Genomic DNA, 14,903 nt, shown 5'->3' with positions numbered 1-14,903 from the left:
TTTTTGTGCACCAGGCCTCTAGTATATATATAAAAGACTAAGCAACTGTCCGACTGTTTGACCGTCTGGCTGGTAGCTGTGACGCGTACTGACCACCAGGGGGCAGATGCTCAATGCAAGAGCTGCCGAGCTGCGGTGACTTGGCAGCTGCGGTTCTTGGGTGACATGCCCTGGAACCAGAGAAGAGGGAGCCCGATTCCAGGGTGCATCACCGGAGAACTACCCTCTCTCAATCCTGGACCCCTCAGGGGATGTTGCAGAGCCAGTTTCGCCTGATCCCTGCAGGCCAGGCCAAGGGACCCCACCTGCCGGAAGGACCTCACTCACTCTGCAGATGCCCTTTGAGCTGTGGCACCACCTCAGGTTCAGCCGGCCAGGGAGGGACTGCCGGAGGTTGCCTCCAGGGTGTGTCTGGCCCATCTGGCCTAGTCCCACCCTGCTGGCCACCTTCTAATTAATTTCCTTTCAATGTGCATGAATCCGTGCACCAGGGCACTAGTAAGTAAATATACAGTGTGTCCGATGATATTAGGTGCAATGTAGATAAATAAAGCAGGATCAAGCAAATGGGTAGTGGTGCATAAGGGAGAATATTGCTGTTTGTTATATAGTGTCAGAGAAGTCTTCATTGATAAGTAGTATTTGGACAAAATCTTGTATCAGTTTGGATTAGGTTTTCCTGCATATAAATAGACCCCAAACAACATTGGCTTCAACAGGTAGAAATACATCACTCTCAAATAAACAAAACCTGTATGTCAGGCCAGGGCTGGGAACGAGGCTTTACGAGATTACCGGAGACGCAGGATCCTGCAGTCTACACTTCCACACAACTGAAGTGTGGTCCTCCTGGCCCCACATGTTGCCATCTGCTTTCCGTCTGGGCTACAGGGATGATGTTGCCTCCCTTAAACTACACTAGTCATTTTATTTGCTCTGGATTCTACAGTTCATTACTTCACTTCTCACTTTCACTTTGGTCCCAGAAAGATGGTGGCATAGGTAAACTCACATCCACAACCACGTTAAAATTACAACTAAACTATAGAACAACCATCATTCAGAATTGCCTGAAATCTAGATGAACAGAAGTCCTACAACTAAGGACATAAAGAAGAAGCAACATTGAGACTGGTATGAGGGGTGGAGATGCAGAATGTCCCACACCCACATGTAAAATACAAATCGGAAGGGATATCTCAGCAGCAGAAGTCACCTCTGAGGAACAAGGGGCCCCTCTTAGCCATTATCACCACTGGTTTTTACAGCCAGAAGTTACGGGGACTTCTCTTCCTGGCACTGGCACCCTGGTAGCTGGGTGGGCTGGTGTGGGGCTGGGCCACCATCTTTCTGGGAAGCCTTTATTGTGCTTCTGATTTGCATTTCTCTGATGATTAGTGACATTGAGCATCTTTTCAAGTGTCTATTGGCCATATGTATGTCCTCTTTATTTTTTTTTTCTCTAAATATATTTTATTGATTTTTTTACAGAGAGGAAGGGAGAAGGATAGAGAGTTAGAAATATCGATGAGAGAGAAACATCGATCAGCTGCCTCCTGCACACTCCCTACTGGGGATGTGCCTGCCACCAAGGTACATGCCCTTGACCGGAATCGAACCTGGGACCCTTGAGTCCACAGACCAACGCTCTACCCACTGAACCAAACCAGTTAGGGCTGTATGTCCTCTTTAGAGAAGTGTCCTATTCATGTCCTCTGTCCATTTTTTAATCAGATTGTTTTTTGTGGTTTTTTTTTTTTGTATAAGTTCTTCATGAATTTTGCCCTTTAACCCCTTATCAGATGTATCATTGTTGAATATGTTCTCCTATTCAGTGGGTTGTCTTTTCATTTTGTTGGTTTCCTTTGCTGTGCAAAAAAGTTTAGTTTGATGTAGTCCCATTTGTTTATTTTTTTTTCTTTTGTTTCCCTTGCCAAAGGAGACATTTCAGAAGAAATATTGCTAAGAGAAATATCAGAGAGTTTACTGTCTATGTTTTCTTTTAGGAGTGCTATGGATTTGAGTCTTACATTTAATTCTTTAAGCCATTTTGAGTTTATTTTTGTATATGGTATAAGAAGGTTGTCTAATTTCTTTTTTTTTTCATATATCTGTCCAGTTTTACCAACACCATTTATTGAATAGACTGCCTTTACCTCATTGTATATTCTTGCCTTTTTTGTCATATATTAATTGACCACATAGCATGGGTTTATTTCTGGGCTCTCTATTCTGTCCCATTTGTTTTTATGCCAGTACCATGCTGTTTAGATCATGACAGCCTTGTAGTATAGTTTGATATCAGGTAGCCTGATGCCTCCAACTTTGTTCTTAAGACTGCTGTGGCTATTCGGAGTCTTTTGCAGCTCCATATAATTTTTTGGATTATTTGTTCTAGTTCTGTGAAAAATACCATTTGATAAGGATTGTGTGGAATCTATAGATTGCTTTGGGTAGTATGGACATTTTAACAGTGTTATTTCTTCTGTCCAAGAGCACAGTATATGCTTTTATTTATTTGTATCTTCTTTATTTATTCAGTGTTTTTGTAATTTTCCAATTACAGATCTTTTAATTCCTTGGTTAAATTTTTTCCTAGGCATTTAGTTTTTTTATACAATTGTAAATGGTATTTATTTTAGTTTATCTTTCATACAGTTTATTATTGATTGGCATATAAAAATGCAACTCATTTTTTGATCATTTATTTTTGTATCTGGCTATTTATTTTGTATCTAGCTACTTTGCTGAAATGATCAGTTCTCGAAGTTTTTTGGTAATCTTTATGGTTCTCTCTATAGAGTATCATGTTATTTGCAAATAATGACAGTTTTAATTCTTCCTTTCCAAACTGAATGCCTTTTATTTCTTCTTCTTATCTGATTGCTGTGGCTGGTACTTCTAATACCATGTAGAGCAAGAGTAGTGAAAATAGACTTATCTTTCTTGTTCCTGTTCTTAAGGAAAACACTTTCAGCTTTTCCTCTTTGAATATGATGTTAGCTGTGGGTTTGTCATATATGGCCTTTATTTTTGTTCCTTCTAATCCCACTTTGCTGAGAATTTTATCTTAAGTGGGTGTTGGTTTTTGTCAGATGCTATTTCTGTGTCTATTTATATGATTATATGATTTTTATCCTTCATTTTGTTTATGTGGTGTATCATATTAATTGATTTGCAGATATTGAACCAACCTGGTATCCCAAGAATAAATCCCACTTGATCATGGGTATAATCTTTTTATTGAGGATTTTTCATCTATGTTCATAAGGGATATTGGCCTGTAATTGTATTTTTTTTATAGTGTCTTTATCTGGATTTGGGTTTAGTATATAATGCTGGCCTTGTAAAAATGAGCTTGGGAGTCGTCCTGCCTCTTGAATGTTTGGAATAGTTTAAGAAGGATAAGTGTTAATTCTTCTTTGAATGTTTGGTAAAATTCACCTATGAAGCCATTTGGTCCAGGACTTTTATTTAGGGGGAGTTTTTTTATTACTGATTTTATTTTATTAGATGTATTCAGATTTTCTATTTCTTCTTGATTCAGTCTTCGATAATTATATGCTTCTAGTAATTTATCCTGTTCTTCCAGATTGTCCAATTGGTTGGAATATAATTTTTCATAGTATTTTCTTATAATCCTTTGTGAATTGGTGGTGTCACTTCTCCTCTTTCATTTCTATTTTATTTATTTTTATTTATTTGGGTTCTCTCTCTTGTTTTCTTAATGTGGCTGGTTAAATCTTTATCATTTTTAAAAAATATGTTTTTGTTGATTTCAGAGAGAGGGAGAGGGGGAGAGATAGAAATATCAATGATGAGAGAGAATCATTGATCAACTGCCTCTTGCACACCTGCTATGGGGGATTGAACCCAAAGCCCAGGCTTATGCCCTGGACAGGAATCCAGTTGTGACCTCCTGGTTCAAGGGTCAACATTCAACCACTGACCCACACTGGCGGGCATAAATCTTTATCAATTTGTTTATCTTTTCAAAGAAATAACTGTTGGTTTCATGGATATTTTGTATCTTTTTTGTTTAGGTTCTTTATTTCTGCCCTGGTATTTATTATTTCCTTCCTTCTACTCACTTTGGGGTTTGTTATTTTTTCCTAATTCCTTTAGGTATATAGTTAAATTGTTTATTTGAGATTTCTCTTGTTTCTTGAAGTAGGCCTATATTGCTATGAATTTCCCTCTTAGAACTGTTTTGGCTGTGTACCATAGATTTTTGGGTTGCTTGTGCTTTCGTTTTCATTTGTCTCAAAGTATCTTTTGATTTTTTTTCCCTTGATTTTGTTAACATTCATTGTTTCATAACATGTTATTTAGCCTCCATGTGTTTGTGTGTTTTTCAGGGTTGGTTTCTTGTGTGTGTGATAGATTTCTAGTTTCATAGCAATGTGGTTGGAGAAGATACTTGATATAAATCAGTCTCTATACATTTATTGAGATTTGTTTTGGGTCCTACTGGAAAATATTCCATGTGTACTTGAAAATAATGTATATTCTGTTGCTTTGGGATTAAATGCTCTAAAAATAACAAGTGAATTTATCTGGTCTAATGTGTCATTTAAGGCCACTGTTCCCTTCTGGAAGATCTATCTATTGATGATGATGGGGTGTTAAAGTTTCCCACTATGACTGTATTACTATGGACTTCCCCCTTTATGTCTGTCAAGCTTTTTGCTCTATATATTTAGGTGCTCCCATGCTGGGTACATAAATGTTTACAAGGTTATATCCTTTTGTTGGATTGATTTATCATTATGTAATGTCCTTGTTTGTCTCTTATTATACTCTTTGTTTTAAAGTTTATTTTGTCTGATATGAGTATTGCTATCTCAGTTGTGGGGTTTTTTTTTTCGTTCCATTTACATGAAATATTTTTTTCATCCCTTTATTTTCAGTTTGTATGTGTCTTTTGATCTGAAGTATTTGGTAGATAGCATATAAAGGGTCTTGTTTTCTCATCCATTCAGCCACCGTGTTTTTTTAAATATATATTTTTATTGATTTCAGAGAGAGAGAGGGAGATGGAAACATCAGTGATAAGAGAGAATCATTGATTGGTTGACTCCTGCATGCCCCTACTGGGGATAGAGCCCACAACCCAGGCATGTGCCCTGACCAGGAATTGAACTGTGACATCTGGTCCATAGGTCAATGCTCAATCACCAAGCCACACCAGCTGGCCACCCTGTGTGTTTTTTTTTATTGGAGCATTTAGTACATTTATATTTAAAGTGATTGTAGGTAGGTATGTAGTTATTTTCATTTAATTGTTAATATTTATGTTCTTTTTCTTTCTTTTTTTTAAAATATATTTTATTGATTTTTTTACAGAGGGGAAGGGAGAGGGATAGAGAGTCAGAAACATCGATGAGAGAGAAACATCGATCAGCTGCCTCCTGCACACCTCCTACTGGGGATGTGCCCGCAACCAAGGTACATGCCCTTGACCGGAATCGAACCTGGGACCTTCCAGTCCGCAGGCCGACGTTCTATCCACTGAGCCAAACCGGTCAGGGCTATGTTCTTTTTCTTAAGTCTGTAGCATTTCTTGTAATACTGGCTTTTGTTTTTTGTTTGTTTGTTTGTTTTAATCTGGGTAGCTCTTTATTTCTCCTTCAGTTTTAAATGATAGCCTTACTGGATAGAGTAGTCCTGGCTATCGGTCTTTGCTTTTTATAATTTTGACTATTTCATGCCAATTCCAGTCAAGAAATCAGCTGACAGTCTTATTAGAACTACTTGTAGGTAACTGTCTTTCTCTGACTCTTTTTAAGATTCTTGTTTTTTGTCTTTAACCTTTGATATTTTAATTACGATGTGTCTTGGTGTGGGTCTCTTTGGGTTTATCTCCTTTGGAACTCTCTGTGCTTCCTGGACTTGTATGTCTATATCCTTTACCATGTTAGGAAAGTGTTCAGTCATTATTTCTTCAAATGTTTCTCAATCCTTTGCTCTCTCTCTCTTCTCCTTCTGGCACACTTATGATGCAGATGTTATTACATCTGATGTTGTCCGAGAGGTCCCTTGAACTAGCCTCAGTTTTTTAATTCTTTTCTTTTTTGTTCTAATTGGGTGTTTTTTGCTACCTTGTCTTCAAAATAACTGAATCAGTCCTCTGCTTCATCTAATCCAGGGGTCCTCAAACTACGGCCCGCGGGCCACATGCAAATACAAATATTATATTTGTTCCCGTTTTGTTTTTTTACTTCAAAATAAGATATGTGCAGTGTGCATAGGAATTTGTTCATAGTTTTTTTTTTAAACTATAGTCCGGCCCTCCAACGGTCTGAGGGACAGTGAACTGGCCCCCTATTTAAAAAGTTTGAGGACCCCTGATCTAATCTGTTGTTAATTCTACTGTTGATTCCTTCTAGTGCATTCTTTTTTAAATTAATTTTTAGAGAGTGGAAGGAAAGGGGAAAAGAGAGAGAGAGAGAGAGAAATAGAGAAATCTATGTGAGAGGGAACATCAATTGCTGCTTCCTGCATGCCCCCTACTGGGAATTGAATTAGCAATCTTTTGGTGCACAGGATGATGCCCAGCCAACTGAGCCACACTAGCCAAGGCCCTTCTAGTGTATTCTTCATTTCAGTTATTTATTCTATATTTCTGGCTGGTTCTTTTTTATGGTTTCTATGTCCATTTTTATGCTGTTGAAGTTCTCACTAAGTTCCTTGAGCATCCTTATAACCATTGTGTTGAACTCTATAGCTTGCCTCCATTTTATCTAATTCTTTTTCTAGAGATTTCTTCTGTTCTTTCATTTGGGGTGTGTTTCTCTGTCTCCCCATTTTGGCTGCTTCTGCATTTGTTTCTGAATATTGGGTATGCCTCCTAGTCTTGGTAGGGTGGCCTTCTGTAGTAGGTGTTCTGTAAAGCCCAGTGGTATATCTTCCTGTTCACCTGAGCTGGGTGCTCCAAGAGTGTGCTTTGTATGGATTATGTGTGCCCTTCTGTTGTAGTTGAGTCTTGATTGCTTTTGGTATCTTCATAGGTGGAGTTGACCCTCGGGCTGGCTGGCTGTGAAGATTGGCCACAACCAGTGTACAAGCTGTACAGGGGCTGACCCCAGAAAGCATAATTCACCTCAGCAGGGTCTGTTGCCTGCCTAGACCTTTTTTGTATGTGCTGCTTGTGGAGCTAATCAGGTCATGCTCTGTTGGGGTCTGAAGCCAGCCACTGGGTGTGTTGGTTCTGTTGCTCTTGGGAGGGGCTCCTGTGCAGGTTGGATATCATACACTGCCGGAGAGCAGCCCTGGGCTACCTGGTAATAGCTGCGAAGTGATTCACAGTTGGTATGGTAGCTGTCTGTGCTGGGCCTCGGTGTGTGAGGAAGCGGCTCAGCAGCATGCCAATGCTTGCTCCCACCAGTTCCAGGCTTGGGGCAGGTCATCAAGAGCCCCAAGGCACCCTAAGACCCACTGCCACCTGCCTTTTAGGTTCAGCCACTAAAATAGCCTCTAGCAGTAGGTGAGTTGCATGACTCAGGGTCTCAGGGAGTCACCATCTAGGGGCAAGTGGTGTTTGAATAGAGATTCAAACTCATTGTCAGTCCTGGGTTTGAAGCCATTCAACAAAAGTCTCAGGGTACACTGAGACTTTAACTGTCTGGGGCCTGTGAACCTTTGCGAGGGGTGGGGAGTCGGGGCGCGGTGGCAGGGTCTCAGGGAATCTTAAGATTTGGTCGTATGGAGGGAGAGCTGAGCACAGGAACTGTGGTGCCCACATGGAGTGCAGGAAACAGCCTTCACCCTAAACTCAAACAACTTAGTCTGTGTGTGTGTGTGTGTCTGGCACCCTCCTGAGCTTGCCTGGCATTCCTGGAAAGTTTTTTAAGAAAGACTGCAATAGCCGTAGTTGGTTAGGCTCAATGGATAGAGCGTTGGCCTGCCAAGTGAAGGGTCCCAAGTTCTATTCTGCTCAAGGGTACTTGTTTGGGTTGTGGGCTCGATCCCCAGTAGGGGGCGTGCAGGAGGCAACCGATCAATGATTCTCTCTCATCATTAATGTTTCTATCTCTCCCTCTTCCTTCCTCTCCGAAATCAATAAAAATATATTTTAAAAATAGCTTTAAAAAAAGAAAGATTGCAACACAGGCTCAAATTGGCCAGCGCCAGCAGAGCCCAGAGCCGTTCCAAGGTGGGTAGGGGGGCACATCAGAGATGCCAGGGTGGAGCTAGTGCAGCCCCCCAGGCTATTGCTGCAGGGCCCACCACAGGAGCAGTGGTTCTGGTTTGGCACGTAGAGAAAATAGCCCTCATCCTAAAGCCACACAATTCAGTTTCTCCCTGTGTGTCTCTGGCACCTCCAAGGTTGCCTGGAATTCCTCAAGAGTTTTTTAGAAAGACTGCAATGCAGGTCCAGGCTGGTTGGCTTTGGCAGAGTTTAAGCCCAGCCGTGTGCAAGTTGGGTAGGGCAGGGCCTCTGAGAGTCATCAGAGTTGGGCTAGTATAGCTCTCGGGGCTAATGTTTTGTGGGGTAGTGCTCAACCCAGGAAAGATGGCATCCCTGGGTGGCACAGCAGAGGTCAATACAGTGGATATTGGCAGCTGTCCCTCAAGCCAGTTCCCCAAAGCCACAACCTCCCAGCTGCTGTTCCTCTGTTGGAACCCAGGGTGGGTGCCTGCGAGTGAGATTCTGTGCATTGCCCTTTTAGAGGGTTTCTGGGCTTGCAGCAGCCTTCCTTCTTACCTGGGCAGATAGAATCCCTGCAGATTTTCCAACCAGATATTATGTGGGCTCCTCTTCTTGGCACTGGTCCTCCCAGCTGGGAAACCTGGCGTAGGGTTGAAACCCCTTGGTCCTCCTCAGGGGGTGCGGTGCCTCTACAGCTGAGCTATCCCTCTGGATTCTCAACCACCACGTGTGGGTGCAGGGCCAGCCAGTTTTGCATCTCTGCCCCTCCTACTAGTCTCCATGTGGCTTCTTCCGTATATCCTTAGTCATAGGACTTGTGTTCAGATAGTTTTCAGGTGGTTATCCAGGTTGATTGTTCTATAGTTTAGTTGTAATTTTGATACGGTCCTGGGAGGAGGCGAGTGCAGCTCCCCCCTACTCCACCATCTTTGATAAAAAAACTACAAAGAAAACTTGTGCAAGTCTTATTTCTAAATTCCTAAACTGCTCAGTTTACACAGTGACTTTTTGCCTGAATTGTTTCCTGAAGTCAGGGACTCAAATGCATAACTGTAAAATAGCAGCTGTAACTGTGTGGGCATTAACATAAAAGGCCTCACCTTACTGCCATGTACAGATTTATCGCTGAACATCTTTTAAAAGGTGAGATTTTCTTGAGCCCACGTCCCAGGACAGATGGCTCTACTTGGGGCTGCATAGTCCAAGTAAATGTCATTTCTTGTACCTGGTCTTGCATTAATAATTCCTTTACTCTTTAGCTTTAGCTGGTTTGGCTCAGTGGATAGAGCATCGGCCTACAGACTGAAGGGTCCCGGGTTTGATTCCAGTCAAGGGCACATGCTCAAGTTGCAGGCTTGATCCCCAGTAGATGGTGAGCGATGATTCTCTCCCATCATTGATGTTTTGATCTCTCCCTCTCCCTCTCCCTTCCTTTCTAAAATCAATAAAAATATATTTTTAAAAAATAATAATTCCTATACTATTTAAATTCAGATTCTTTCCATTTCTGTACCATAGCTATTTTTCAAACAGACTTACACATTCTGCAACTGAATATTTAAAAAGTTCTAAAATAAGAGTAATACTTACGCATGGAATTAATGTTTTTTATAGTATCAACTGATAATTTATTAACATTTCAGTGTTTCTGTGAGGAAGGTAGATGATATCATTTAGTTCTGTCATTCTGTCATTCACTATACAAATATTTAATGGTCGCCTGCTGTTTGCTAGGTGCTGTTCTAGAATTCAGGGCTACAGCAATTAACAAAACAGGTCAAAATTTCTGCTGTGCTGGCATCCACTTTTGTAGAGGACGTGGGAAGGGAAGAGTGGAGGAAAACCAAATGCAGAGGGGCTTGTTAGTTGCTTGGGGCCACACTGTGAACCTGTATTGGTTGGATAGCTTATATTTCAAGATGAACTTTTTTTAAATTGTGAATTTTCTGTCTTTTCACATATGAGTAATTTTTCTAGCAAACCAAGTTAAACTGACTTTATGCTAACATACAGATTCACTCACTTAGATTAAGATGAGATCTTAATAAGTTATAACTTTAACATTGACTCATTTTTAAAAAAATAATAATAATAAGAGAAAGAGAAAGGTATATGCAAAAAACAAATTCCCCAAATCATGTTAATAATTTTCTCAGAAAAACAAAACAAAACCTGGTGCATCGATTAGCATTGTGGCTAGCACATAATAGATTGGTCAAATTATTTTTCAGAAAGGGGGAGAGGAAGAGAGAGAAAGAAACATCAGTAATGAGAGAGAATCATTGATCAGGAATCGAATTGTGACCTCCTGGTTCATAGGTCCATGCTCAACCACTGAGACACACCTTCTGGGCCCGAGTTAGAGCGTTGTTTAAAGTTTTAAGCTCGAAAGGCCTACCTTTAAAAAACTATCAGAGCTAAGCCTCTCGTTTTTGGTTCTTTGTTATTTCACCATTTCTTCTTATGAAGATTATGAGTTTAATGAGGATGAAGGAAAGCAAAAGGCTTTGCCCTCTTCCATGCAAATGACAAGTAGAGGAGAGAGAAGGTCAAGCATATGAGGACATCTAATGAACTTTATTTAGACAGTCTAAGTGTTAAAAACTAATGTTTCTGCTTTCTTCTTTCTATCACAATCTTTCTTCATCATATGAGCCTTGAATATAAATTTTTGCCCAATTCTAATCATCTCTCAAAGTACTTCGATGATGAAAAGAACAGATTTTGTCATTTCAAAATGCAAGCACAGTAACTGACCAGTGCTTAGGGTGACTCCTAAGACCAAAACATTAGTTTGTTATACTTAAGCTTTTAAAACTGTATTAATAATAATAATTTTAAAAATTAGTATTTACTATTCATAATAGCATAGCAAATTATTATAATAAATTTTCCTGCAGTTGATTCATGTGCACATTACTTTTCTGGGAAGAAATGTAATAAGTGGGAAACCCAACTCACCTACACAAAGGAAAGAGAGCCATGAGTTACAGATCCCCGGCCAGAAAGCAGTCCCTCCTGCCTCGGATGCACCTGCCATTCCCGTGTTCTAGTGCTGCAGGGCAGACGGCTCCTGCCTACACCCGCGCATGAGACAGAGGGCCTGCAGCCAAGGCTTCCTGCTGTGCCCTCATGTGACTGGCTTATATGGATAAATATGAAGTCAGGGCACGTTATTTTTTATGACTTTTTTTATTTTTAGTCACATTCAGGTGTCGGGGGAAATGAGAGCCTCCTATCACCGCTATGTTTTTCAGGTGCTGGATTCTTTGTTCTATTTTTAAAGATGAGGTCATCTTAAAACATTTGTAGTGTTGACCATAACAGAATTTGGGTGTCGGCCTCTGAAATTTATTCATGTCAGTTTAAAGAATGGGGATGATCCGAGTTATATTGAAGGAATATAGCTATCTGTATGCATTTTTATTGCTAACTGAGCTCAAACTGATTTTACAGTCTCATTAAAAACCTTGTAGACATTTTAATGGCTGAATAATCCATCATATAGAGGTGCCAAAATTACCCAATGTGATAATTTGGCTATTTACTTACATTTTTGTCTATTACTTACATTTTTGTCTATTACTAATAATAGTACATTTTTACTTACATTTTTGTCTATTACTTACATTTTTGTCTATTACTAATAATAGTACATTTTTACTTACATTTTTGTCTATTACTTACATTTTTGTCTATTACTAATAAAAGTATGATACACACATTTTCCATACAATTTTCACCTCATATCTGATTTCCCCCCTAAGATTATTTTACTAGAATGGTTTAGCAGACCATAGAGAAATAAATTTAAGGAAAATTTTATTAATGCAAACAAAAAGAGAGAATGCAGAAAATGGGTTGCATTATGGGCTGTAATGTAACTTTTATCCAAAATTGTATTTTCTTCTTACAATTCTAATACTTAACCTGAAACCAAATATAGAGACTAGTGGTAAGCACAGGTACTGAGGGTTGGTTATCTGGGTTGTAATTGTAATTCTGCCCCTTACTCACTGGGACAAATAACTTGAACTCTTTATCCCTCAGTTTTCTCACCTGTGAAATGGTAATAATAATAGTCCCTGTCTCTTTGGGTTGTTGTGAGAATTAATTTATGTAAATCTCTTGAAAACATGCCTAGCACGGAGTAAATTCTCACTAAATGTTTATTTATAACAGCATCTAAGAGAATATTTCCTAATTTTATATTCTCAAAAGTTATTCTTTTGTTTCATTCCCACGGCATCACAAATACTAGAATCGCTTAACTTCTCGATCAGACTATTCCATACCTGCAAGTACATGCATGGAATGCACTCTTTTTAAGATTTCTGGAATTGTTAGTATTTTAGTTGTACACATAAATTACACAGAGAGAGTGTGCCTAGATCTTTATCTCAAATGGCCAGTGCAGAATTCTTCTGAGCAAAATGTTTTTCGTAGGTGGTTTGGGGGCTTTTATAGTTTTCACCCTCAAGTATCAAAGTTATCATGAAGAAATCGCTTAAAATAAGAAGCAAAGTGTGGTGTGAATAAGTGAATATCTCCAGTGGAAAGAGGGAGCTGGCCACCCAGTCAGAATCCTAAACTCGTGGCCATTTTCCTACGGCAGCCACACATTATGAGGCGGCTGCAGGTGGCCTTTCCTGACACACTCGCTCTGTTCATCACAGTAAGGCTTTTGGCTATAGTTGGAGTCCCTGCCCATCAGAGCTTGAGCTTAGCTGAACCTCATGATGCACTAGTGACACTCGCCTACACAAGGCAGGCCTACATGCCTTGCGTGACCCATTTCTGCTAAAATTAACCTTGGCCCATAACATCTTAACATGCCAATGGCAAGAAAAGGAGGATGGAACTAGAAGAAAAGTGTAACAAGGGAGGAGTTGCCTCGATACAGGTTTCGTCTTTCCATTTCCTCTAAAGCAGGGTTTTTCAACTTTAGCTCTACTGACATTTTAGACCAGATAACTTCTTTTCCCAGTAGGCTGGCCTGTGCATTGCAGGATGTTTAGTCACATCCCTGGCCTCCGCCCACTGGATTCCAATAGCACACTCCCTCACTCCTGTCATGACGATCAAAAATGTCTTCACACAAAATTGGCTGCAAGTGAGAACCACTGCTGAAAGCCACACTGTAATAACAGGTTCCCTGTACCCTGGGGCTTGGCTGACTGGTGTCCTGCTCCTCCTCCTCAGAGAGTTCTGTGATGAAAGCGGCCTTGAGCACCACCTCAGAGTTCGCCACTAAACGATATACTACCTGAAATGGACACCCAGAAGCATAGAAATAAAACTATCCCCTCTGCCTGCTTTATAAGGCCAAGGCTAAGATAACTCGTTCCTGAAAAGCTCAATTCCAGATACAGTAAAGTAAGTGATCCCTTCCTTTTTCTCAAAGCACATTTGTACTAAAATTAATTGCATCAGAAACACAGCAGGTTTTAAAATCACTGTTCATTTTCTCTATAGTAATGTCCATAGTGAAAGTGTATAGTCTTCAAGGTACATCTTCAAGAATATATCATTAGTTACCTTTAAAAATGTACATTCCCTTAAAAATATATGTATATATTCCACATTTCTAGAAGTCTCAGAGTTTCTGAGCTACTTTTTTCTAACAAATTTCATAAATGCCAATATAAGCTTCACGTGATATTTTCAGGTTCTGTGCACAAGCTCAATTCTTTGTACTACTGTGATATATATTAATAATGAGTTTATATTGTAAAATTCATGGTTAATGACAATCACCTCTATGTTATTTCTATAGAAATTAAGTTATCAGCTCTAGCCAGTTTGGCTCTGTGGATAGAGTGTTGGGCCATGGACTGAAAGGTCCGGGTTCGATTCCAGTCAAAGGTGCATACCAACTAATCAATGTGTCTCTCTTACGTCGATATTACTCTCTCTTCCTTTCCGTTCCATTATCTCTAAAAATCAATGGAAAAATATCTTTGGGTGAGGATTAACAAAACAAACAACAAAAAAAGAAATTATCACAGAAATACCCTTAGATTGATGTAAATTGACATAATGGAATCAACTGCATATTACCTTTTTTACCTTAGAATAGTTTTCCTTGCCCTAGCTGGTTTGGCTCAGTGGATAGATGTCGGCCTGTGGACTGAAGAGTCCCGGGTTCAATTCCAGTCAAGGGCACATGCTCTGGTTGTGGGCTCTATCCCCAGTGGGGGAGGGGGGACATGCAGGAGACAGCCAATCAATGATTCTCTCACATCATCGATGTTTCTATCTCTTTCTCCCTTCTCCCTTCCTCTCTGAAATCAATAAAAATATATTTTAAAAAAAGAATAGTTTTCCTTTACATAAAGTGTTGAATTAAATTTAGAACCCAGAAGTTTTCACTGAACCTAAAATGTCAAGTCCTTATTTAAACATGATGAAATGCAGCCAAACAACTGCTGTACTGTTTGTTTTAATATTGAGAAAACAGTCTGGAAGTGAATTTTTTAGCTAACTAGTTTGAAATTGTACTGCTTTTTCAGTGTTTTAATTAATTTTTCATGTCTATTCTTATGAAAAATAATCACGGCAAAAGGAGTCCCTTTATAAACTACATAATAGCATATATTTGTACTTTTCACATTCTCTTGCTGTTTATATGAATATTTCTTTTAGAAGTAATTTTGGCAAATATCTCTATGAATGATATAATTTATCATTTCTAAAAGAAATGTTCTTGCTTTCCTTGGTTTTCATGCGTTATGAATGCCCTATAGAGCTA

The 14,903-nt window shown here is 39.5% G+C and overlaps 1 protein-coding gene across 7 annotated transcripts in view; it reads left to right on the top strand.

Annotated features, from left to right (window-relative positions):
- Positions 1 to 14,903, top strand: part of FAM13A (family with sequence similarity 13, member A) — a 261,528-nt gene that overhangs the window by 105,601 nt on the left and 141,024 nt on the right. Inside the window, exon 1 of one of the 7 annotated variants that reach the window (XM_005862771.2) lies at positions 13,502 to 13,528. The exons of the other annotated variants lie outside the window; for them this stretch is intronic. The gene's annotated coding sequence lies outside the window, so the exon portion shown is untranslated. Of the gene's footprint in view, positions 1 to 13,501; positions 13,529 to 14,903 lie in introns of those variants that run through there. 7 annotated transcript variants of the gene reach the window in all.

The sequence above is a fragment of the Myotis brandtii genome, unplaced genomic scaffold, assembly GCF_000412655.1.
Source record: "Myotis brandtii unplaced genomic scaffold, ASM41265v1 scaffold1675, whole genome shotgun sequence".
Taxonomy (NCBI): Eukaryota; Metazoa; Chordata; class Mammalia; order Chiroptera; family Vespertilionidae; genus Myotis; species Myotis brandtii.
The sequence above is the reverse complement of the archived record's forward strand: the minus strand, read 5'-3'. Positions and strand labels throughout refer to the sequence as shown.